Here is a 27,591-nt window from a genome sequence, read left to right as displayed (position 1 = left end):
CAACTTTCAGCTCCTAAACTGTCATCCTAATTTCATTCATAACAAGTAAATTGAGTTATTTTCTTTATCCAAGGGTAGATAACTCCTAATGGACTCTGTTTCTGTTCTTCAAGCAGCAGAGCCCACAGTGCCAGAGAAGAGCTATTGGTCTGTTGCAGGTACTTAGCTGATGCTTTCATGCACTGGAACTGGCAATGCCCCTTATTTCCTACAGAACATTAAAACTGGTTGTATATCTCTATACCTCAGTCAAAATACATGTATGATCAAAGTAGATTGCATTAGGGGTACTACATGTTGAGAAACAAACTAACAAACTACTGTTGAGAAACAAACAAACAAACAAAAAACAACAGCAAAACCCATGAAGACTACAGGCTACTTTTATTTTTATCAGCTAGAGTCATTTTATAGATTGAGCTACATCTCCATACCTCTGATATAAAAATCATTAGGCCTAGAAAATAACCACAGTGAACCAAGTGCTGAGCTCTTTGCACTTCTGAGGGATTTGTGACCAAAAATAATTTTGTGATTCTAAGCTCTGGAAGCTATTTTTTATCCTAGACAGGAAAAATTCAACTGAGGGAAGAATGGAAGGGCACATACCTCCGTCACACTACATCCTTAAACAAAAACACCACAACCACCACAAATAAATAAAATAAAATAAAATAAAATAAAATAAAATAAAATAAAATAAAATAAAATAAAATAAAATAAAATAAAATAAAATAAAATAAATCATAATAATAACTTATGTTTAGGACATGGACTGGGTCAACATTTCTCTTCCAAAGTCACCTGGAATTTGCATGCCACTTCTTGTAACATTTTCTTCCTCCTATCAGTTGTTGTTCTTTTCTCTTCAACTACTCTTTTCCTACAAGGAAACCAATCAGAGAAATTTATCTGAAACAAGTTTGTGTTACGTAGACCAGAGTCTTAGACACCACAGGTGCTAAGGAAAGCAAGTGTCACTTGCTTAAACAGTAACTGATATTGTTAGCTTTACTCTATGCATGTGAAGAGTTTTGTGGGGCTTATGCAACATTAACCAAAAATAACTTTAAATTACTAAAAAGTGGGATTTTCCCACTCTTCTCCCCACCCATCAAAAATAAAGAGTTTGTGAAAAGATATACAAATGTGTTTGCAAACACATGAACATGAAGATTTTTTCTGGCAGCAAAATACTCCCTCACTAGAGTCTCAGGGGATTTGCATAAATACAAAAAAAGTGAAACTGCAAACAGCTGCAGTGTCATAGGCTATCACATGGTTTCCTATGATTATCACCTAAACAGACAAACAGACAAAAAAAGAGGAAAAAGAGAAACTGTTATCATATACGGGAGGGACAAGAGTGGGAACACTCTGCCTAATGTTCTGCCTTAATGGAGAGCCATGACAGTCAGCTTCACCTAGAAAACCTCCAATGTATGAGACAGCCGGGATAAGCAGACATATCACATACCAGGGCATTAGCCTGGGATTTCCCCTTTTATATCATGCTTAGGATACTTCAAGATGAACTAAACATTTTAACAAATTTAGGAGTCACAAATAGCTGTGCTGGCTTTCAAACATGACTTTTCTCATTTTCATAAAATAGAAAGAAATGGGGAATATAGACAAAGGATTTTGGTTACACAGAACTTCAACAAGCTAGAGTCTGAAAGTTTGCCATAAAACTCTTGCTGTTTTTTTCAAGGCCAGCAGAAGCCAGGGAAATACACCTTAAATACCACCACCATGAATCATTTCAATAAACACAGTCGTAGGGGAAAGCAGGAACATGAACACCATATATTTTTTAATTGTAAATTGTACATGTTTTTAATTTTTAATTAAATGTTATGATTTTTTTAATTGTAAAAATTACAAGAAACAATATGCTGGATCATCATGAATACATGACCAAGAGGTCTTTAGATCAGAAACTGACCACAGTTTCCAAGAAAGCTCTCCATGATTTCAGTTCAGTGACATATTTCTGCTTGACCAGACAGTTATTCATGTAAAACTTCCATCTGTAAGCGCTGGACAGGATCTACTATTAAAAAAAAAGTAAAAATGGATTGCTGGTATTTCTTCATGTTGCCTGCTTTGCCACAAGAGAGAAAAGAAAAACATGACAAATATAAAACTATTCTAGGATGAACAGCCTGAACATAAGTTCTTGTCATCTTCCTACCTGTCAGGAGAACAGAAAAGAAATAAACACTCGTTTAAGTTAGTCTAAACTGCCTAAATGAAGGAAAAAGTAGATATGATTCCAACAAACAATACATTTATTAGATTTGCCACTTGAAATCACTACACTATATGCCCCTATAATTCAAGAAAAAAAGCGTAGGATTACAAGTTACAAATTCAGTTCATGTAATGAAACAGTACATTGCAGTGTGTCTCTTCCTAAAAGAAGGATTGTGATGGAATTCAAAAGTGTTAAATAAGCTTAATTCTTGTCTCACACTCTAAGGATGCACCCATAGTCTGAGCTCAGTACAGGCCTCTAACAGGGTAACACTGGCTTTCATGACCTTTGTAGCTTCCAGTCCATTACAGCTGCTGTTAGAGCACAGTCAGGTCATACTGAAGGTATTTACACTGATCTGAGAAATGTTCAAGCTCCAGATATATATCAACTGGTGTTTTGTATAGTAATGCACCTGGTATTGTCACAACAGATTGTATAAATGAGAATTAAGACTCACAGTGAGTTGCTGACAGTGCTTAAGTGTTCCACTATGATAAGTGCTGCAGCTTATTCTAAACATACAAGTTGCACATAAATAATGTGGGAATTAAACCAGCCTGCTCTCAGAACACACAAAGTCTTCTGGTACCCAACAAGGAACCAGTGTGAGGAGCAGCTGAAGCAGCAAGAGCTTCTGAAGCTGGAAAACAGAAAGATGAGAAACTGTTGTGACAGATCTGCTTTAGGACGTTTCTGATTTGTCTCCAGATAGTCATTACATCCCCCATTACAGCCAAAGGTTTTCAGACTTTGTGTAACTGCAGTTATACAGTTATACAGTTATAAGTGCAGCCTAAACAAGCACTGTGATGGGTTTGCGGTTTGGGAGTGTTTTTTGTTTGAGGTTTTCTTTTTTGGTTTGGGTTTTTGGTTTTTGTTTGTTTGTTTTGAGGGCTTATTTTTCACAATCATGCTCTTTTTTTTTTTTTTTTTTTTTAAATATCAGTTGAATTGACACAACTTACACCCAAAAACAACCATAAAACAGCTGTTATAAGGATTATTTCTGTTTAAGCAGGAATGGAAGCAACTTTTATAAAAACACTCTTAGCAGAAAGCTCTCCTACAGTCTTTTCTAGATTGTTCTGTATCTTGTCTCAGGTGTAAATAATAACAAATCATACTCTGAGACCCTGCAAATGGCATATAAAATGTGGTCATTGCTTGTGCCATGGAGGCAGTACAAGAGAGCTGATCTCCACACAGAGCCCCCCAGCACTGACATGCTGATTCACACAGGCTTTGTTCGTGAGTTCCAGACAGGCACAATCAATAACCTCATCTTCACATAATACCTGCTCCACTCTGCCCAGTGATAAAGAGAACAAATTCTTCCAAGAAAGGTAACTGAAGTGTTTCCCATGCAGTTAAAGGGTCCTTGGGCAAGAAGGTTGCCTCTAGCTCTGTTTTCTGGCACATCTGAGCTTGAGGTTTTTGTTGGGTGAGAATGAACATGTAATATGCTGTCTCTATATGCCCCACAGAAATTACCTTACAGGCTGACTGCCTGACATGTTTAACAAAGACATTTATGTTCCAGAAACAGCAGTGTTTCCATTTTGATCTAGGGCTCTTTTTTCTTTTTCTTTTTCTTTTTTTTTTTTTTTTAAGCTGAATTTTCATAAAACATCTGACTTACCTGCAAAGGTGGGGGAGGGTGGGAAAGCTTCCCTATTAAAACGGGGCTTGAGGTATTCTTCTTCACTCTCTTTTGAAGTCTGCACAAGTTATCTAGAGTTGGTGCTAACTTCCTGTGCGGAGAGAGGAAGTGAAGTGAGATGCAGAGAAACTCCATAGAGGCACCAGTGGGTGGCCAGCAGAGACAGGTGAGTAAAAATTAATATACTTTTCCTAAGGAGCTTGTGTCAAAGGTTACTATGTGGGCAGTAGCTGAGTTTCATTTTGCCATGACTAGGCAAAATGAAACTTTGCAGGTTAGGTGGAAGAGGAAGGTTTCCAGAGATCAAAGTTCCCTCCAAGGTAAATCATGTATGAGTGTGAACTATATGGACTACAGATGCACCATGGAAAAGTTAGAGGTGCAAAATAGACCTAAGACCAAAGCCATAGGTGTCATCCAGACTTACCTTTATTGGTGTTTTAGGCCTCACTCTTCCTATGCAGTGCTGGTAGTGCATGAGAAACAGATGTTGTGAAAGGCTCTACAAGTGAAAGGGAACGCTAATACTTAGTTTGAAGAAAAAAGAGTGCATCCATGGAGGGTGCAGAGAGAGGAGTGCGAAGGGCGAAGTGGCATGACAAGAAAATCACCTTTGCAGCAGGACTCCAAGAGTAAGTGGGAAGGCAAGTTGACAGCAGCAATACCCAAAGTAAAAAGATTTTGCAGTAGTTAAAATGCAGAGGTCCAGGTGTAAGTATGATTTGGGAATATTTGTGATTTTGTGCTTGCAGCTTACAGATCTTCAGCAGAAGAAATCTTTGCAATGCAGCAATAAGATTGGACTAGACACAACTGGAGACTGCCTCACTCAAAACCGGGGAAAGTGAAATGGGAAGGATTTTGGTACCTTCCAGTGTGACAAAAGGAGGGGGGAAGGTATCTCTGTGAGTGTAAACAGGAGCAACTACAAAAGGATAAATAATGCCTCCAGGATATTTCCCATGCTCATGTAGATGTTTCTACAGCAGCAACAACATGCAACATATGACTTCTGGTCATTCCTGGTTTACAAATAATAAATGCAAGTGATATATGTTTAATTCTACACTATTGAAAATGCTTAGGGCTTTCAGGAAAACAAAACAAAACAAGCAAAATAATAACAAATGACATTAGAACTGAAGGCCGTATCCCTTCAGACACAGGCAACCTTAGTTTAAGAATTCTCGCACCACAGAGTGAAAATGTCACATGGTCAAGCTTCAGATGAAATCGGCCCATGGATTGTACATGTAAATTGCATTGCAGCCTAATCTTATACAGAGAAGTAATGACCAGCATGAAATAGCAAGTGGTAATGAAATATGAATTACTGTTGCAGAGAAAAATATCCAGGTATTGGAAGATAATATTTTAGATGTAAGCAGTAAATAAACTGGTTTTATCATGTGTTGAAAGTGCCTGGTTAATGAAATTAAAGGATTGCTCACAAACCTCTCAGACTCCATTCAAAAATTAAGAATTCGGTAGGATTAAATCAATCAATCACACACACACACTTCCTTGGCCCTGTTCCATTTAGTTCCTTACAACAAGGTCATACATAAGATGTCTAGATTGCTTGGACTCAGTTGACGATAATTACTTTACTCTTGGCTACCTTCCTTCCCAATTCATCCCTAATCTGGCATGTTCTCTTCATCAAGTCCTTCATGACTGTCTGAGGAAATGCAAGAAAAGTATTTTCGAAGGATGGCTATAATGCAGAAGCAAAAGTTAGTGTGTTAAGGTGCTAAATATTTTTTAAAAAGAGAGAGACCTGAGAATGTGTGCATTAAGTGCTGTAAGTGTTGTGACATCAGGTCCGATTCAGTCTGTAAAAGCAGATTTACAGGTGACAGGCAGGTGTGATGGCTGACAGGTAAGGTGCACAGCCAGGGCACAACTCCATAATGGCAGAGTGCAGGTATTACAAGGAATAGGGAAGAAAGTATTGCTTTTTTTTCTTTCCAGTGCCCGCTTTACAACACGGATAAGCCTCAGTCAAAACAATCTGTCAATTATTCTTTAACTTCTCTATCTCTCAATGCTCAATCTTCTAGCTGGAAAAGGAAACAACTCTGTGTTTTCATGCTGTATGTCATTTTGAAAATATTTACAATATTTAAAGGTATTCTGTGACTCAACATGTTGAATATATAAACTGATTTTTCAGCTACAACTCTCCTTCCACAGTTTTTTGATTAAGCTGACTTACCTCTCTTTCAGATGTGTTTAGAAAAACATTATGCTTTCCTGACAGATCCTCAGCAAGACAGGAAATTCAGAATTAAAGCAGTGTAAGGCAGTCATACACTCTTATACTTGAAATTTATGCTCAACTAAGCAACTAACAGTGTTAAATTTCTACCAAATAGTTGGACATATTTAGCAGCTTCTTTTGTTTGAAAATAACTCACTGAAAGATTCAAAGCTTTGCAGATTTACTTGTCAATAAACATTAATCTGCAAATGGTTCATGGAAACATCCTGCAGCCAATGGGCGGCTCACAATCTGTTTATTGCTCCTATTGCCTGCTAGCTGTTAGCACTATAACTCTCAGCCACGCTAGTCACCTGGCTTGGTTTCTGTTTTCTCTCAGAACAACTCCTAAAGAGCTTCAAAAGGCCACCAAATGTTTTAAATCAAATCCTCATGTAAAGCCACATATGATGTTTGCTTCCCACAAACATCCTTCTGAACGCAGATCTGCACAGCAAATATTGATGGAGACAGAGGGGGATGTTTTTGAAACATTTGCCTAAGGCCAAAAATTTCAACATTTATTAATTATTTTTGGTACCAAAATTTCAGTACTTTTCAGACAGACATCTGCAAGAAATCTATGTACAGAGGGAAGTAATTCCACAATATCTCCAGAACAGGTTCTCCTCTGAGAACATCTCAGGCTGGACAGCCAAGAATTCAGGTGTTCAGTACCCACAGGCATTTTTGAAAATTTTCATTCACTGATTTTTTTTTCCCTAAAAGAACCACAGTGCTTTTCTCTCAGACCCACTCTCTCAACTAAGATTTTCAAAACATAACATTTTAGGGTATCATTTTTCAGTTATAATTAAATTCAGATAACTTGTAGTTTGTTTTTGCCTTTGGGATAGCAAATTTACAGTAAAAAGAAAAGGAAAAAGAGCAGGAGAAAGGGGACCATGCATATTAAATGACAGGGTGAACTCTCAAATTACCATAGATATAACATTTACATTTTTCAAGGTCATGTGTCAAATACAAATGAAATAATGAACCTTTGTTACTCTGTGGTATCCCATGCCAGGCAGTTTATGCATCAGCATCAATACAGCAGCTTTAATGAACTGCACTCCTGTGCCCTGCTACTCTAACCTGGAAGTTAAAAAGGCAGCAATTAAGTTTTCTAAAAAGGAGGAAGAAAAACAGAAAAAAATATGGTTAAAAGCTGCCAGTATTTTAATTATAAAATTGTTACTTAACATAAAACCAAAAGAGCTAAAGAAAATGTGCAGAAGAAGGGTAAATGAAATGAAATGAAATGAAATGGGGATGTTAATGAAAAGGTTGAGTAGACAGCAGCCAGGATATTCACATCTGACCCATGAGACACTTCAAGAAAACAGCAAGGTGGGAGCAAGGAGGGGAGGAAAGACAGAGGCAGAGGAACTGTTATTTATGCTGCTATGATGGAGTGCACAGCAAAAACATGCATCAAAGCTATTCCTTCAGAAGACACAGAACTGAACAGAAAAAACTCTCCCCAACTTGTATGATTTATTTTATTCTAAACTATGCCACTGCTGTGATATCATTCACTGCCTTCCAGAAAGGCAAGTTATAGTTAAATACATACCGCAAAGGAGGCTGGATATTCTAATCCAATTTAGGATAGGTTATATTGTATCATTAGAGAACAATTTTCACTTGGTACAGCACAAAATGTCTTAATGGGTTTAAAACACATGCCTCTTTTACTTTTCTCTTCTCTTCTCTCAACATGGCAAAAAACAACACTATGGGTAGTATTTCTGTTCCACATGCCTTCCTGGGAAGTATATATTACTGAAAATGTAATGGGTGACTCCTGAGATGTATATGTTAGTCATATTGTGAAACCAATCATTTCAGGAAATGTTTAAAATTTTCAGCCATTTCACAAAATGGCAGTTTCATTCAATTACTCTAAAATAAGAGAAAGCTTCACACCTTTAATGAAGTTAGTGAAACTATTAAGGAGGCACCATGTAAAACATCTCATAACTTGTTAGTTGAATTAACTTTAAAAGACAATATGTAAGATTACTTTTCTTATTTATTTATTTCTAAAGTCAAGTGAATTTCTGCATTTGTTTCTGAAATCATCCCATAAAATACAACACCTGCCAGAACAAAACTTGTCTTCCTAACTGAGACAACTGTGACATTAGCTACTATATCTGCCTTGCTTTTCAGTGTTTTCATCCATCTGAATTTACAGATGACTCTGCTTTGCTGGGAACTTTACCTGCAGAGCCTGTGCTGAGCAGGCTCCTTCCTGTTGCCACTGTGGGCAGCACCCGGGGCAGGATTTTGCAGGAGTTTTTTGGGATGGTGCTCCAGAAGTAAAGGGCCAGGATATCAGTGGATGGAGCATTTGGTGTGTCTGGATGAATCTTGTCTATCAGACCTTGAGATATAGGAAGAGGTTGAAGCTTTACTTTAGATGTAGTTCCAGTTTGGCTACCTACAGCTGTGTCACAGGGGCCAGTGCATCTTCTGGATATGTTGATGCAATAGAGTTAATAGAAAGACTGCTGAGCACCGAGAGCGGATTGTACACACTGTGGAGGTGGTTGATGATCCTTGGTGGTAGAAAGGTTGAACTAAGCCCACATTTGGTAACCATCAGCTCTAAACAATGTACAGTTTATTCTATATTTGTGGGAGGTGCTTTTGAGAATGGGACTAAGAAAATCCCTACAGTTCAGTTCTATAAATTACTGTCTACCATGCATGCTAGGACCTTTTTAATATGACCTTTGGAAGAGCCCTAGCTCTGTGGACATCTTACATTTGCATGCATCAGGCTAAGCAGAGGCCACAGAATCTTCAGTTCTTGGGTCAGCCTCTTCTAACAGGTAACTAGTGATAGGACAAGAGGGAATAGCGTCAAGCTGTGCCTGGGCAGGTTCATGTTGGAAATGAGGAGGCATTTCTTCTCAGAAAGAGTAGTCGGGCATTGGAACGAGTTGCCCAGAGAAGTAGTGATGTCATCATCCCTGGGGGTGTTCAAGGAAAGGTTGGACATGGTGCTTAGGGACATGTTTTAGTGGGTGACATTGGTGATAGGGTGATGGTTGGACCAGATGACCTTGAAGGTCTTTTCCAACCTTAATGATTATATGATTTTATGACTTCATCAGTGAATTCAATCTTGCTATCACTCTGAAACACAGCAAAGGTACCACATAAGAGAAAAAATATTGAAAAGCTGAAAGATCACTACTTGCACTCCCTGTGAGGTAAGGCCACAGAAAACAAAATTTGGGCAGGTAGCCTTAGCACATTATTATCCCCTTGAGACAAAGCTTGCATATCAATGTGGTCAACATGATGAGTATTCATTGCTGGTTTTATACAAACACCTTTAATCAAGGGTCTCTTTTTCTTCCTCTGGCACTTAAGACAGAAAGATCTGAAGAGCTCAACAGCTTCTCTTGTGATGTTTGCATATTTAGACAATAAGTGATTTATAAAATGATCACAACCACCATAGCCTGTAGCAACACGCACTCTTCTGATATCACACATCTTCAGTGCTCACACAATATATGGGAAATGCTTCTTTAGTCCTACATTTCTTAATAAGCTTCTTGTTATCACCAAACTACAGAATTTCATACCTATGAGCAGGGGAGGAAATATAGAAGAATTAATGGTCAAATCCATAACAAATGAAAAGACAAATAATAATAACAGCAGAAAGCAAAAAATAGAGTGTTCTTTAAAACTTGGCAAGCAGATAGTACTCATGACTGGACTTTGATTTGGGATCTTGGCTTGCCTTTTTGATCTCAGCAGTAGTCGCACAGTATTCTTCCCTGAGTATCAGGTAGTTGGGCACTTCCCATACTTTTTGTAAAGTTCTTTTCTGAAATTACTTTCAAAATTCAGAGCCATCTTCTGCAGTAAATGCAGAACAAGAAAAGGATCCTTCTTCAGTAGCCCCCCCCCCCCCACACCTTTTCACAATATGCCTGTTACTGAGTGAAACAAACAGTCAAATAGTGTAGCAGAATATCTAGCACGTCAGTCATTTCATAAAACGCATGAAACTTTTAGTCATTTTACCAAATGAGTGAGTGAAGGAGTCATTTTGCAAAATGACTGAAAATTTCAGTCATTTCATGAAATGACTGGTTTCATGATACATCTAACATATCATGTGCTAAGGAAAGGCTTAGGGAGAAATTTCAAAACAGATCATGTTCTTCACACACCCTCTTGTGGCTGTATGAAATAATGCCATAAAATACTGCATTTTACTGAGATCTTTTGTTTAAATACTGCAATGATTGTTCAGGAAGGAAAGAAAGAGATGAGGGAGCTGTTATTTTTTGTAGGAGGATGCATCCCGATGCTTTATATTCTTCCTTGAAGAACTCTGGCAGAGAAGTTAATCTATTTTCTTAAGTAACAATACGTGGTGTTTGAGCTGGACACTTCTGCAGAGATCAAGCATAAAGCAGTACCAAAAAGAGACTGTAAGGATGGATCCACTAGCTATTTTATGTCAGTTTTGACTACTTAGTATAACTGTTTATGCCATATATCTAAGTACAACCTTCACTTTGTTTTCTGAAAACCATTTGAAAGCTTCATAGTCTTCAAGTAGAGCTGGAAAGAAATGAAGGTGTCCAGAGAATACTTTTTTAGCAGATAGCTAGCAAGGAAGGAGCTTTCACAAATGCTGATGAGCAACTATTCAGATCTAAGCAGCTTTTGACATAAGCTAGCTATAAGGCAAGGCTCATGGGTTTCCTAAGTAGAAACCAAATTATTGATCCACTGATAGAATTTGAATTTGACAGAAAAGATGAGTTAACACAGGACCCACTGTAAGAAGAGACAAGGATAAGGACGGAGGCAATCATGGTTTACTATGAAAATTATTGCATAATTCCAATGAGCTTTAAAATAATGAGGCAAGTTATGGCAGAAATTTTTGTGAACTCCTTTCTGTAGAAAGAAATCAGCACCTTGACATAACAAAATTGAATATTGAGGGCCTGGTGGCAGAAATGGTACCATACCTCTAGTCCCTGTCAAAAGGATAGAAGAATAATGAAGTCCATCATAAACATTATTTAGTTTGGAGCCTAATAAGGACAATATCAACCCTGGTGTCCTTTGCAGGTCTTCAGCACAGAAGCCTTTAGACACCATCCAGCACTGTGATAACTCATCTTGCCAATATTTCCATCTTTCCAATACCAAACGCTTCCTCTTTTTTTTCTTTTTTTATTTTCCTTTTCTTTTTTCCCCACTACCCCACTATTGTTTCAGGGAATTCCTTTAAATAAAAAATAAAATAATAATAATTAAAAAAAAGCAACCACAAATTTAAATGAACTGTTTTCCTTCTTCATTAATGGGGCCACTTATTTCTTAGCAAAAAAAAAAAAAAAAAAAAAAAAAAAAAGAAGGTCTGTGGACATTTGTCATCTAAAACAGTAGCCTGAGATAACCTGGTAGAAGTCCATTTTATTGTACATCGTTTTCTGGCACACTGAATGACTAGAGATCAGCTACAAAAGTATTTCGTATACAAGAGCTTGATCTAATACCAAAGAATACAAATTAACTTCATAATGAATTCAAGTTTCATATTAGTTTGAAACACTAAACAGGGAATCATTTAAAAATATAATCCAAAAAGACATTACGGTATCAACAGAAAAGAAAGAAAAAAATGGTTGTGCTTTACTTGGTGTTTGTTGTTGTTGTTTTCCTGTATGAGGTGTCCAGAATTTCAGTACATCCTGATGTGCCTCAGTTTCATAAAAATAAAGATATTTTCCTCTAAGGGAAAATTCATTCATGCTTGTGAAGCATTCTCATGCTATGACAGCAGGAAACTGGCTTGAGTACAATAACGGCAAATTGGGAGTGGCCCAAAGCTCCTAGGTAGGGCAGATCTAAATTAATTTTTCATTTTTTGACTTAACCTCACAGATAGCATCAACGTGACTTCTCCAGGTATCCTCCTACCTAATGGACATAGAGCAAATATTGGTGAGGGGGGGAGTGGGCAGCCATCCCGGGAAATGGTGCTGGGTGGAGGTGGCCTTACCAGCCCCTACAGGCATGGGAGCCTCAGCTCTGGCCTGATCCCCAAAGCCTCCTGCTGCCATCGCTTTCCTCTATGGCTGTGAGAGGTTTTGGCCTTACAGCAGGTTGTGTGGGTCCTAGAAACACTGACATGTTCCTTGCCTTGACTGGTGGCATAGGTTTCAGGGTTTTACAATGACCCACACAAACAGTCATAGAAGCTACTGTAATCCTGAATAAAACATCACACAGCATTTAGCTTTTCCATCCCAGCAGTTTTAATTAAACCAGCCGGTTCATACTACACATTTATCAACACTAAAACCAGCATTATTTGCTGAAGTGAATGTAGACATGCAGAGCAGTAAGGTATTAGTAATTACTCTTAAAATGCACTATACATATACAGCTATGCTATTGATTTCCAATATTTAATATTCCACAGTGACCAGCACAGAGCTAGCTACAGTAATGAAAATACAAGTATATTATTCTCAGTCCCTTAGCCAACATTGAGACATTTATTTTTATTTACCTAATATAAGACTGCTGAAGAAAAGCTCTATCAATAATAAATTTGTCTGAGTGAGAAGTTACTTTCAAAGACCACAATACTTTGCAGATATATAATGGGAAAAAAAAAAATCTCTTTCTAAATATTATTTGTCTACTTCATTCAAGTGTTACCTGCTGTAAGTATTTTGCAACCATGTCATGTATTTTGGAGTTCTGCACTATGAGCTTGCAGACTGGTCCATCCATCCAAATTCTGTAGTTGTGCTGTGCTGAGACAATGCCTACTAACACCTTTCTGCTACAGAAGTTTGATAGGTTGGCTTTTTTTTTCCTTACTCCATGAAGATGGTTTTACTGAGTCAAACTCAGTGCTTTCTCAAAGGTGTATAGTAGGTGGACTTCTAAACCATTTGACCTTTGAGCTGTTTCTAGAAATAATTTTCTAGGAAATGTTGTGCATTGTTTCTATCTCTACATTCCCCAGATCTCCCCTGTGCTCTTGTTTTCAATGTTTATTATTATGTGATTGGACTTCAGGATGGCTGACTTCAAGGAGCAAACAATTTTGGTTGTCACAGACTTCGACTTTTTCTGAGAATTCTGCCATTGACTTCAGTGCAAGCAACTTCTGGTGAAGACTGACTACACTTGAAAGCCCCTTTTCAACTCAGATGCTTTCCAGATGGTTCCTGTGCCCAGAAGGAGACAAGCTTCAGGATCAAGACCTGGTAACAATAGTTTGCTTGATCCCAGACTCCAGCAGTGGTAGGGATTAGATACTTGACCATGAAAACTACAATACGGAATAGATTACAGGCAGCAGGAAAAATACAAGTTTTTATGCATTTAAATATAAATGTGAATATGAAGTAAATTGTCAGCTCACAAGAAGATACAGTACTTGCTTTCTTAACCTTTCCACAACAATTGAGAACAGCCAGTTGAGAGTTTTTTTCCATCAGAACAGATTTAGGAAGTTAAGATTTCTCAACTGCAGATCTTCTAAAAAGCACATCAAACTGGTATTATTTGTCAATCTCGTCCACTTATCAGGTAAGAGGATCTTGGCACTTTTTCTGTAGCAACTTACAAAAACATTCAGTCTAGTCATCATTTCTGTTTCTTTTCTTTTTAGTTTTGTTTCTGTCACTTCCACTTCTTTAAGTTGTGACATTTTAAGACCCCGCACTTCCTCAGAAAATAATGCTTCAAGGTGCAAAGCACTTCTTGAAGATCAGTTTTGTTCAAAGCTCTGATGTTATTCCCAGTCGCACCACCCTTCTGTCCTACCTGCTGTACTTTCAGTGGTAGACAATACTTTGTCTTTGCAAAACACTAGAAAATTAATCATCAAAATGATTGGATTTATCTGTCCATATGAAAAATATTGAAGACATATGGTTTGACAAGAACTAACCTTTTCAACAAAGAACAGTTGAAGTTTTCTTAAGGGGATCTATTTTAAAATCTATGTTTAAAATTCCCATTAAAATTAATGAGAATTACTTGTTCTTACCTTTGACAATTGAGGAATCCAGTGCTTTTTAGTGTGCAAACAATTGAGTCTCAAGTAACAAGTGACCTCTCAGTGCTGCAGAATGAAGACTGGAGGATTTACAGTCCTCACCGTATTCTCTCCTGGAAAAGATCAGGTGCTACCAGATGGGGATCAATTAAAGCAATGTGAAAAAGCTGATAATTTGGCTTCATGGCTAAATTTCAAATGGAAAAATAAATTCTTTTATTATTATGTAAAAAATGGGGAGGTTATTCCTAAGAAGTGAAAATCTATTGGGAAAAAAAAAAAAAAAAAGTGAAATTTTTTTTTAAGTTTAAACTTATTTTTATTATTATTTCTCTGTATGTTTTTTGGTCAAATGAATTCAACTAGCTTATCAAAAACTTATGAAGAGTTTCAGCTGACCTGCACTTACATTTGCAGCAAACAAATCACTCAAGCAAAAGATATTCATCACCTTTGGGAACAATGCACATCTTTTTTTTTCCCCCACACGGCTTTCCTGAACACTAGTAAGCCATTAACCATATTTGCTGCTTCTTGCATTCAATTACCAAACACAGTGTGCTTGCCAGACCAGATTTTCCACATGAAAGTGTTCAACATACCTACATTTTCTGCAATCTTTACCCTATTCTAACAATTGGTTTTGTTTTTATCTAAACAAGGCATGCTGTCCATAATCAAGCATGAGAAACTGTTTCTAAATGCTAAATGTAAAAATTTGGAGGACCCAAGTTCTTCATTTATCTTAGATGGGATGAGGCACTGTCTAGGCTGGGTATCCAAATTACAGCACTCAGACTGATTCTCAAGAGAGCTGAAGCTCAGTTTCTTTCTCTATTTTTAATTTTAAAACAATACCCATATTGTATAATTGTGCTCTCATTTTCAGAGCAACTGCTTCAATAGCAGATGCACTCCAGCAATGACAGATACTTTAAAAAACAATAGGAAAGGTACTTTAATTAATTAATGCACTGTTAGAAGCAGTTTGGGATGTAGAACCTATGGGGGAAGATTATTAATATTTTGTCTGAATGCTTCTTCTGTTTCCCAACAATTCTGTAAATATTTTAATAGTGTAGCAAAAATGATGTATCCCTGATGAAAAGTTAAGAGACAGACATAGGAAAAAAAAGTGATTTCAACCTTTGTACTATTTCCCCCCTAAAATAGGAGATGTTGCCTGGGGCCAGGCAACTTCAACCTTGTTAACTGAGCCATGAGCATCCTCCTAGGAATGACTAGAATTCATTGCAGGCTCACCAGAGCCCTGTAATGGATTCAGCATTAGGCTTCAAATGCAAGAGTTGAACTCGCACAGGCCTGCAAAAGGCCTGGGTTGCAAAACAGACAAGAACAAAAGCTCTGTGCACAAACTCCTTCCCCTACCTTTACAAACCATTTTTTTTATTGTTGTTGGTGGTGGGTTTGCAGCTTTTTGTTTTGTTTTGTTTTTTGTTTGTTTGTTTTGCTTAAATGCTTCCTTTTTGTGAGAAAACCAGCTTTTTCAGCATTTGTTGTCTTCCTAATTCTATTTCAATGCGAGATATTGTTTGGGGAAGGCGAACACATTTGAAAATATATCTGGCAAAAAGTGATAACACATCACTACTCTCTTTCTTTAAGCTTTCTATTTCTAATATGAAAACAAAGGTTTCCATTCTGATCTCCCTGCTTTGTGAAAATACAGAGAGAAGGACCCCTGTGTATCTTTTTAGGAAATCTGAGCTTTCTGGAAGGCAACAGAATATATTCTCTGTTAACCTGCAGTGTATCAATGGCAAAAAGCCTTATTGCAGCTCTTCTCCTTCCATTTTCAATCTGCTCTTGCTGGAAGGCATAATCTTCTTAGTCTCTGCTGGATAGGATGGGACCTTGGGAGTTCCCATATTACTTCTTGTCCTGCAAGTTCCTGATATTCTCCCTGCCCCTCCAGACATTTTGCTGGATCCTGCTGAGAGGGTCAGAGCACCCTCCCCTAAATCCCATTTTTCACCTGAAATGACACAGCACTAAATCTTCCTGTTTACACAAATCTGATCTCTGGGACATCCAAGGATTACCCTCCTCTAAGTCTGGCTCTATCTGCATGCAGTGTTTGCTTTTCCTTTCGTAAGGAACTAGAGACAACCAGGGAATTTTCTTTGGGAGGCAAGTTGCCAAGCATGAGTGTGGTAAACATGGAACTCCAAAATCCCTCTTACTTCTCCTGCACCACATTTAAGTGTGTGAGAAGCTGCTGGTCAGCTCTGTTTCAAGGGTATTTGAAGGTCTTCACTTTCCATAGTGTAATACGGAAAATAAGTTTAAAGTGTTCTAGTCATGAACCACAATGCTGAGCAAAGCAAAGGCTGCCTGTTGGTTAAAGCATTACTGAAGTACCCCTTTCAGACTCACCCGAAACACAGCCACAAAGTCTAACAGTAAGCTCCTGTGAGCAGGAGTTGAAATTAAAGAATGTAGATGTCAGATTCTGTTGCATATCTACAAAGGCAAAAATTCTGTGCTTTGGGAGACTCTGGAACAGTAATACCAGGGGAAATCAGTGGGTAAGCTCTGACCTCTTTTTTTTTTTTTTTCATTCCTCTGTTACTCTCTCTCCTCCATCTCCAAAAGAAGTTAAAGATGTTTTTATAATGTGGTTGATAGAGATGGCTGATCTGCATAATGAAGCTGAAAACAGCCTGCTTGTGTTGAAGCTCCTCCCCTGCATGTTACATGCCAGCAGAGATTTGCTACGAAACAGAAAGAGAGCTGCAATGCAGCATTTTCCTCTGGAACTTTGCAGCTGTATTACAGTTCCAAGCACACCACAAAAAGACTTGTGTTTACAGTATTTAAATTCAATTTGAATGGTAGCTGTTAAAAGGAGGCAGATGAATCACTGCACGTCCACTCACACTTTAGTGCTCACCCACCCTCAGGCTGTTATGATTAACTGAATTACTTCATGTTCTCTTATAATTAATTTTCTTATTGTTTTATGGTACTGCCTGCCTCTAATACTTACAGGTCCTCAATGCTCAGCATTTTAGAAACAAGGTAACTGGGTGAAAAAGTAGTGTCATAAAAGAACTCAAAATAAGAACAAAATCAGTAACAGGGGTAAGGGCAGAAACAAAGGGGAGAAACTTGAAGGAAAATTTCATATTAAAATCATCACCTCTCATTTTGCACAATGCTATTTTATGGTTGTTCGTGATTCTTCTGCATCCCAAAGTGTGCAATGTCATCAGAAGGTCAGTTAGGATGGCAGTATCTTTCCGTCAGAAGTTAAAGCTGGCAAGCATTTGGTAACTCCCATACCAGACAATGAAGTAACTGCCTTTTCTCCTTCAAATCCATAGTGCTTTAACGTTATCTGAGCTCAGCAAGGCAGGATGTTATGAGGTCATTTCCAATATGCTATCCTGCATCCCAAGCCTCGGGGCAATGTTCCAATTTATTCATGAATCTGAACTCCAAATAACCTGGAAAAAGTTAATGTCTTGGTCCAGCTTCCCCCTCCTAGCCCCTCCACAGAGGTATTTAATGCACCAACATTTCCATTAGAGCTTCAAAACATACTGCAGTTGCAAGTGAGAAGAATGACAGTGCTATTAGATTAGCTCCCCATGGAAATAGTTACCAAACCAGTCAGCATAATTATCAGACTCTGGTAAAGAAAAATCCTGGATGAAAAATAGATCAGTGACAATGATAAAATTCAGCTGATGAAAAATTCTGACAGAGCTCTGGGGGAAACTATCCCTATATTCTCTTGCTTTAGACACATGAAGATAATTCATATACAAGAATTATATTTGCACCATTTTAGCAAGCAGAAATCTCAAACTGGAGTTTTTTTTTTTTTTTCTCTCTGTTTTTTAAAAAACAACTTCTTACATTCTGGGTTTAACCACTGATTTCAATAAAGCCAGGATTTAACTCTCATTAACTGCAATGCAGCCATTTCTCCCTAAGCCTGACAAATACCTAACTTCCCACATATGTGCACACAAACAGAACACGAGAGTGGAAAAGTATATATCCACAGATCTGCTATAAGGTCCTATATCAATTGCACCTTACAGAATGATGTCTGCAAGAATGCTTTGCACCAAGCATTCTCTATACACTTAAAGCTATAGCACACAGCATTATAGCAGTTGCAAAAGCTTATGACTCTCACAAATGATAGAATCATCTCTCCTTCTTTCTCCTGCTGTTTCACTGAAGAAGACAGTTTTATGATGGTTCCTTATTTGAATGATCATCCTCTGTTTTCCTGTATTTTTTGTTGAGATTGACTAAGACTGATCAGTTGTTGATATGCATGCACCATGAATGTTAAACTAAACCTCACTAGAAATGGGGATAGATTTGCTGTGTACAGACATAATATTGTACAGGCCAAAATAGCAGGCCCTTTCCCTTGAAGTACCTACACGTTGCTGTATTGCAAATATAACACAGCAGTGAGTTATTTATGACCCACTCAAGCCCTCTTACTCCAAAGCATGACAAACCCTATTGCTTTGCCTGAACTGACCTCCATTGGAACAAAATTAATCACTCAATTTCCACAAAGACTGTACAGATGTCCAATACATGGAATCTTCCTAGATTTTTTTATTCTTTTCAGTGAGCAGAGTGCTGTACTGCGTAATCCCTAAATTGCTGAGCAGGTTTAACAGGGGAAGGACTTTATGTGCCTATATGCTTCCCTAAGCATCTGTTCTCACCCGCTGCTAGAGACCGAATATTGGGCTGGAAAGACCCATAGCCTGACCTCCATTTTGTGATTATAATCACAGTTGAAATTCACTGTATTTCATTCCATGCCAAAATTTGCAACTAACTTGCAAATTACCTGGTCCATACTGGGAAGAGACAGTACAGCAAGCACCTGCTTACCCCAACAGACCCTTCCTCCCTCCCACCCTGTACTCACACCACCGGCACTTTCCCCTCAGCAAGAGAGCTCACCTGAGCCCAAGAAACTTCCTTCAGACCCACAAAGCACACTATTGTTGGGGTCAGGGGAAACATGAAGTTCCAGACGTGGACAAATTCTTTGGGTTTGAGGCAGCCAGTTGGACCTTGCTGAATAAACATGGCCACTGTTCAAACACTGAGCAACTTTCATTCTCAGAAGACTGTTTGTTACTTGATACTATCCAACAAATCTTTTCTGCAACCTTAATTCAGCCAACTAATTGTTTGATTGTTTATAATCTTTGCCTGTAACTGCTGCTTTTCTTACACTGGGAATTCTCTTTCTGTAGCCATTTGCACCTGACAGTCAGCCTTGCAAACAAGGACATAATGTTTATGCACAGAAAAAAAAATGTTAGAGGGAAAAATCCATAGTTCTAAATTACCTAAAATATATATATATATATTTGAAATCACCTGTGACCAATAATATTATCAAAAAAAAAAAAAAAAAGTATTTAAAACCCAGAGAAACATCTATGAATGATTAATTTCATAAATACTAGAATAAATGTCAGCACTTCACATATTTATCACCTTGCATCATGTGCTTCATTGTTCTACATGAAACAGTTTTGAACCTTGGCTTCAACAGCCTTGAACCTTGGTTTCTACAGAGATATGCAGGGAAATATTACCACCTTTGAATAACTATAATACCAGTGACACATTATCATTAGTGGAAAATTAAAAATCATACACTAAAAAATCCCTGTGTTTTACTGCTTTGGAACCATGTAAGATATTCTGCTTTGCCAGCAGCATAGCTGCCTTACTCAACACAAGCCTCAACAACTCATGCATCATTGAACTCTGAACTTGCAGGATACTGTGGGCACAAGCTGCACAACATTGCTTTTTATTACACAGGCCTTCCACACTTAGCTCTATTGATATAGATGAATCCTGGTGGCAACAAACCATAAGAGAAACTTTCTTTTTCAACCGTCTCACTAACCTGACACCTGCATAATTGCATAAACTAGTAAAGAATGCAAGAAAAGTAAGGACATGTGCAACCAAAATGCTGAATTTCTTAATGAGTATGATCACAAGACAAAAACAAAACAAACAAAAAAAGTAATTCTTGTACGCTCGAATTCTAATCTGTCTTTATTCCTTTATGTTGTTGCAATTAAATGGTAGATTATAATTTAATTTCCTTAAATGAAACAGTATTTCATAGAAAATGGATGTTCTCCTGGATCCATGAACTTCTCTCTGAGATGTAAGTCAGCGTTAATAAAACAGTATTAAATTATCTTGCAGTAGTAATTACTCAGCCTGAGAGCTAAGCTGTAAATGGCAGTAAGGGAAAAATTTTTCCCCCTATGGATATTAGTACCTACTTTTGATATCTGCATTGCTGATTGAATTTAGTTTTTGCCTGTCTTTTACTACTCCTAATTTGGTAGGCTATAGTTTGATCAAGAATGGGAAGGATGAAGAATGCAAGGGGAGAACAGCATGTCCTGATCAAGAAAGAGGCAAATTCAAAAGGTGTTCATTCTATTCACAGAAAGTTCTGCCAATGAAAATGAATAAAAGCAAAATTTAATCAAGTTGATATGATCTAATATTCAGGTACCAAGTCCAGCTTTATAATTTAAGGAAGCAGCTTTCTCTGATTAAGTGGTCAACTGCCTGGAAAAAAGACTGACATTACCAGTAAAACTCTTTGACATGAAATAAGAGAAAGATGCCCATCTTTCTGAAATATAAATAAATAACCATAACTGAACACAGTCAAATACTGCATAACAGCAAGACAGTGTCAATGGACCAGGTGCTTTGACAGGACAATGATACTCTTCTGACAACTTGAATTTCTTTGTTTCCCTATGAATTTCTAATGCTCAATTAAACCAAAGAAGACAACACTGTAAAAGCCTTCTGACTGCCTTAAAATTCTGTTTCATTAATCTGTATTATGGCACAGATGTGCCAGACCTTTAATTCTTCACTCAGAAGGAATATAGATATACCTTGTACAGTACTGTTCCATCACTTAGCTGGGAACAGTGAGTTCTTAGCTGGGAACAGTGCCACACAGGCCAAATAATAATAATAAAAATTCTTCTAATCCTTCAACAGTCACAAATTTCAGGATGTAAAAATAACACACTTGAGATGCATTAAATGCTCATTAAAATTAATGAGAATGATGTGATTCTTACAAAAAGTACAGCATTGTCTCGTGAAGGAACTGTTTAGTCTCACAAGTGAGCTGAGAGTGTTAAGAAGTCTGGTGTTACCAGATAAAATACATGACAAAGCTGTATAGAAAAATTCACGTGGCCACCTGGAAAAGAAAAATGACATTTCTGTCAGTTCTGTTTTATCATAGATTTATTTTTTTTTACTGTTTCCACATATATTGAGAGCAGTTTTCACAAACCCAGGGCTTTGTGACTTTTTTTTCCTTTTGTCTTTCATGCAGCACAATCTCTCAGTTATGTTTCCTAGCCTGATTTTTACCTCTTTGCCCTTGAAAAACTGTATACATTACTAAGCAAAATGATGACAAAGAGTAACAAAACCAGCACACTATGGTTCTCATGTTTGGATGTAGATATTGATAACTTCCATACTGCTCCAATTAGGAATAGTATTTAAAGCTCTAAGATCTGTTAAACGGTAACATAGGAAAATGAATTTTTCAAGGGAAAGCAAATAAATAAATAAATACATAAATAAATAAATGGGTGTTTCAGGACTCAGGGTAGTATCTGAAATGTCTGAAGGGGGGTCGATCTAATATTAAAAATGTTGACTATAGTCAGAGATCTTTGGAAAGAAACCATGGGTACATCTCATCATCCCTCTGCTGGCTCACACAGCATTTGCTTTGCCTCTTCAGACTGTAAATTGGTGGAGGCAAGGACTGAGGACCATCTCTCACAGTGCATTTGTACATGGATTTGCACATACAGCCCCATCTCTAGCAAGATCTCAAGGTACTAATTAATATAAAATATTAAAATATTTTAAAAATATATTATTAAAATATAAAAAAGGGCAAAGACTAACTCCATACAAGTTAATCAGTGCTTAACAGGATGAGGATTTACCACAAAGAATTGTCTTCCAATAAAACATAAAACATGCCGGTACAAGAAAGTCTGGCTGTTTACTGTAGCTCCTTAAAGGCAATAAAGCAGTATTAAAACAGAAGCAACTCCTGTTAATCTGTGATGCAGTGAGACCAATAACAATTATTATAAAAAATGTAAAAGAGCACTAATCAATTAAAAAGCAAAAAGCAAAAAAAGCAAAAAAATAAAATAAAATAAATAAAAATGCTAAAAATATAAAAGAAACATATTCCTATTGCAACATTTAGGCATTGCAGTGACACAGCCTGTATGTTTTACCTAAGGCAGCTCTGCAGTAATTGCAAACCCTCAGACTATACCCAGTTTAATGCCTTCTCTCCTCTGAGTCACTAGAGACCTTCATCCTACAGAGATGCCCTGGGACAGTCCCACCATACAGCTGGTGTCAAGTACCCTATCACCCAGCAAGAAAGAATTGTCAATAATCAGATCTCCAAAAGAGAGGTACAACATTGAATTGGTCAAGCACAAAGGAACTTCAGGAACAATCATTCAGGAACAAAGCCAGAGGAAAAATAAGTAAATAAATAAATAAATACAAAAACAAACAAACAAGCAAAAACAAACAAACATCAAGTAAGACTTGTTCAAAGCCAAATGGAAAATTACTAGATCCAGCATTTGTCTTGCTATAATATTATTTTTATATTAAATTTTCAAAGGCTGCATTATCTTTCATTCATGCCCAGATTACCATGTAATTTAAAAAAAAATAATCAAAATTAAAATAAAATAATACTTTATTATTAAATTTTATACAAGAAGACAGAATGATATACAGTGGTTTTTTTTCAGTCTTCATGACATTTGAGTTCCCATTGTGTAGTACTCAGTTATCTTAACCAAAGACAAGAATTCAGCTACTTTAAAATGCTAAAATAAAATATACTAGCCAACTTTGTGTAGGGAAATGGGTCACAGAATGCAACCCCAGCCCACTAAATCTGCTTAATGCAGACACATTCCTTTTCCACTTTGAATCAATACCAAGATTTTCAGGAGATATGCAATGTTCTGCTCTGAAATAAATGTCCTTGTGCCAGTAGTGCTGAGCTCCTATTGTTTCAAAAAAGTCATGAAAGATATGAAAGAAATGGCTTTGTAGGATCAGAGCCAAACTGCCTATATGTATATAAAACATGAAGTCACATTTTATACATAATGAAGACAGACGTACACAACCGTGAAGAAAAAAAAAATAATAAAGAAAATAAAAATAAATTAATTTATCTTATCCCTACAATTTTGGGACTGAAATTCCTGTCTTCCCAGAAGAATGCAGATGACAATGCTTTTTTAATTTCTCAGCTTTCCTTAAAATATATTTTGTGTTTCCATTTCTTGAGGATGGAGGGGAGAAAGGATTGTATTACAATTCATTTTAATTTTTTTATATTTCTTAATTGATAATTCATTTTTAAATTGAGAGTTTATTACAACATAAGTGAAATAAAAGTTATCATAATATTTTTCCTTTTTGAGAATCAACAGGGGCTTGAAACTATTCACTCTAAAATATGTTACTACCACACAGAATCAAAGATTGCTCTTTTTTTTTCCAGAAACCTGTATGCTTCTGTGTACAACATTTGTAGTCACACTGAGATTTAAACATCAACATGGTTAACAGCCTCAGTGCCTAGGAATTATGGCCACAACTCTAGGGACTGGATTGACCAAAGTCAGCACACAGAGTAGAGGAACACCTAAACAAGCGATACTTCTTGCCTGTTCACCAGTCTCCCTCAACGACTTTGCATATGCTTTTCCTTGAATTACCTGAATTGCTGACTTAAGTATATGGCAACACAGATGCTCTTGAAGAAGTGGGTGCTGATATTTCAGCTGTGTTAACACAGCACATGCAGTGGGTGCCATTATTCTTAAAAGGCCATAAAGGGTCCAACCACTTAGAGAAATTAATTGACATAGCCTGGCTCTTATTCAAGCACTGAATATGAGAAGCCTGTGGCCTTGCATTTTGTATCTGTTCTGCTTAAACAATAAAGGTGCTGAGAAATGTTGGATTTCAGTTCAGTAAAGAAATTAATATTTGCCTTTTTGATGCCAATAGAAAAGAAATACCACAAAACCACCTACAGTTCTAACATCTTATTAGGACCACAAATAAAAGGAAAGACAATGATCACATCCTAAGTGTTTCTATGGTATGCAGCTTCATTTCTGACATCACTGAGCCTTTTATGCAGCAGTTGCTCTGTTGATGCCTGCCTTGTGAGTATCACTATAAACAAGCTAGTACTACCATGTAAATTCATTCTCTGCAATTCACCCTCAATCACTGATTGAGAATGTGCATCCTTTACCAAGTGGTCCATGTGAGGTAAAGAGTCATTGACAGCTCAGACAGGTAATAACCACATGGGATCTGACCCTCTGGGAGCCAACGTAACATCCGACTCTCAGTATCATTGCTTTCACACCATCATTTGATAGAGAGAAAGTGCCTCTCTGCAGTATTTCCTGTTTGTACCATTAAAAAGAGGAATGGAAATAGCAGCAAACGAATGTGAAGACAAGTAAGGGCCAGTTTAACTATATATTAGTACCTCCTAGTTCCTCTTAGAAACAAGTGACCATTTGATTTGCTGAGCACTGCCTATAGGGGATAGTGACCATCCCAGTACTGCTGCACAAAGCTTGACATTTTGCAGAATCAGAAACAAGAAACCATTCTCTTACTGTCTTTCCTTCCCAGTTCCTGAGGGGATCAAATGCAAATGAGAACATGAGAGAGCAAATGAACAAGATAAACACTTACTAAATATTTACTAAAGGGAAAGCAGAGCACATGTAGCATCACCAGCCCAATTTTTTTTTGTCTGCTGGAAAAAATGTCCATTGACCTGGGAATGGATTGAAGGAAGAATAATGACTTTCCTAAAAACAGCAATTGACAGAATCTTTCCTTATTTTAGGGCAAGATACCCAAATCCCATCTAGATTAGATGCCTATTCTTACAGATACCCAACATCCCAAATTAGGAGCTCTCTGTAACAAAAAAATAGCAACACGGGAGAGCCTGGGTTCCAATACCCAGCTGCATGCCCTACCAGAAGAGCCAAACATATGAGATGACAGGGTCCCTGCCTTTATATTACACCTGTTGGCACAGAGCATGCAGATTTTTCCTAATAAATTTCCACAAATGAGTACCTCTGTCTCTCAGAACTCTTCAACACAACCACCTTGGCTGGACTCGAATTTAAGGTGTGTGGCTGCTATGCTGTATGACTTTCCTTTCAGTTATGAAAAAGACTGTAGAAAGGAGTCATATCAGACTATGGGAAGAAAAAAAAAAAAAAAAAAAGTGTCTTTCTTGTACTATTTCCTTGGAGTAGTGGTATTATAGTGGAGAATAAACATGGTAATCGTCTAATCATCATACAGGACACATATACTTCTATTTATCTCACCCAAATTATCTAGTATACTTTTCTCAAGCTTGCCAATATAACATTCAAAGAGCCAGTTCAATTACTGAAGTATTTTCTATTAAATTAGAAGCAATGTACTTCTCCAAGAAATCATATATTATTTATAACCAAAAGCCAAAGAAACATCTACCCCACAACATCTTTACAAAATCTTGCATCTGAACTGTTAGGCTGTAAACAGAGCCATGTTAATGGGCTTATTCTATAACAAATTACTTAAAGATAGCACAGAAGCAGCAATGGTTGATGTTAAACTGTTTTAATAAAATTACAAATCCAAAAGTGTTCATGAGAAAATGTTAGACCTGTAAGTGAAAATTTACCTACACTTAAGCATCACCAAAATGTCTGGTGTAGGATTAAAGTGCAGTTCATTGCCTCCCTCCCAAAAATTCTAACTGTGTCTGATATTTATTGACTCGTGCTATAATATATTACATGTATAAGAGGCAACAATCAATACCTGCCTCAGAGTGAGGAGGGAGGAACTTCAGTCCTATTTTATAGGGAAGAGAAAAAAAAAAAAAAAAAAGTGGAAATCTATAAATCTTATCAGCACCAAAGCCCTGATGATAAAGATTTTTGTCACTGATATTATCGCTGATATTAGCCTTAGTTTGGGCCCACTATAACATATCCTGCTCAATAAAACCGCAAGGTTAAAGGGGTTTATTGAAGCTGTTTATTTTCATTAATAAGAAGAAATTGAACCAATTCTTTGGAATCTGGCCAAGTAAAATGATGACAGGACAAGGGTGGGAAGATCTGCCCCTAAGTCTCTCTTTTGGGTATAAACATTGCATCCTTCAAACAGAAAGCACAAAAAAAAATTAGAAAAAAAAAAGCCTGAAAGAGTCCTCCAGGCCTTACCTGTTTCATCTCTTATCCTACTATTTCTGCACTGCTTCTGACAGACACTTCTCAATCTCTTACAAACTTCTTATAACAAGTTGCCCAGAGTTTTCAAGAAAGCTTTTTCCCAGGTTAGGCTATCCTTATTTACTTTCTTTGAGTCCTAATTGCAGTCTCCCTCATTATAACTTGAAATCATTACTTCCTGCCTTTCTCCTGGTAGGAGAAACTGATTGGAAACCGAACCTCTCTTATGAAGCTTTTTTTTTTTCTTTTTGTATGGGAAGATATAAATGCATCCCAAATTATTCTAGAGAGCATATATTTTCTTGATTTCAGTATAGACATTTCCTGTATCTTGTCAGTTAACGCCTTTTCCAAACATGGTGTCCAAAATTAACATTACAGTGTTTGTTTTGTAAGACCACATCTAGCAGACATGATTTATACAACCCAGCAGATCTACATTTGTTTGCAACAGCAGGTACTTCATTGATTCATGCAATTTACACCTGCTATATCCTGCAGACCCTTTTCTATAGATGATCTTCTTCTTCACTTTGTCTTTATGCAGCTGATTATACATGCCTCAAAGTAGGGTTTTCAGTATTGAATTGTATCTTACTTTTTCCCCTAGCTCATTTCAAATTTTAGTGCTGTCCTCCAGCATAGTTCCAGGTCTTCCCACCTTGATGTCATCCATAAATTTAATAAACATATTTTTCATTTCATTAGCCATAAACCAAATCAAAACATTCAGCAAGTTGAAGCTCAGGACAAGAACAAAACAACTTCTTGAGCCAATACAATACATAATGTTCTACCTTGAAAACAAACTCAGCACAATTTTTTAGTGTTTACACCTGCATTATAGTAGTTTTTTCCAGAATTTGAATCTGTAGCTTACTTTTAAATATCATGCAA

The 27,591-nt window shown here is 37.1% G+C and overlaps 2 long non-coding RNA genes across 2 annotated transcripts in view; one reads left to right on the top strand and one right to left on the bottom strand.

Moving 5' to 3' along the window:
* LOC311431386 overlaps nucleotides 1-14,316 on the bottom strand; it is a 55,888-nt gene extending 41,572 nt beyond the window's left edge. Inside the window, exons 1-3 of the long non-coding RNA XR_014689386.1 lie at nucleotides 14,255-14,316; nucleotides 3,903-4,014; nucleotides 805-883 (exon numbers count right to left, since the gene is read on the bottom strand). This is a non-coding gene — a long non-coding RNA (uncharacterized lncRNA). The remainder of the gene's footprint in view (nucleotides 1-804; nucleotides 884-3,902; nucleotides 4,015-14,254) is intronic.
* On the top strand, nucleotides 4,035-13,631 carry LOC311431387. Its single transcript, XR_014689387.1, has 2 exons — nucleotides 4,035-4,089; nucleotides 13,276-13,631. It is a non-coding gene; the product is annotated as an uncharacterized lncRNA (long non-coding RNA).
* Nucleotides 14,317-27,591: the final 13,275 nt, after the last annotated feature.

This window comes from Aythya ferina (genome assembly GCF_964211825.1).
Source record: "Aythya ferina genome assembly, chromosome: 2".
NCBI classification, from domain to species: domain Eukaryota; kingdom Metazoa; phylum Chordata; class Aves; order Anseriformes; family Anatidae; genus Aythya; species Aythya ferina.
This window is presented reverse-complemented; position numbering and strand designations above follow the sequence as displayed.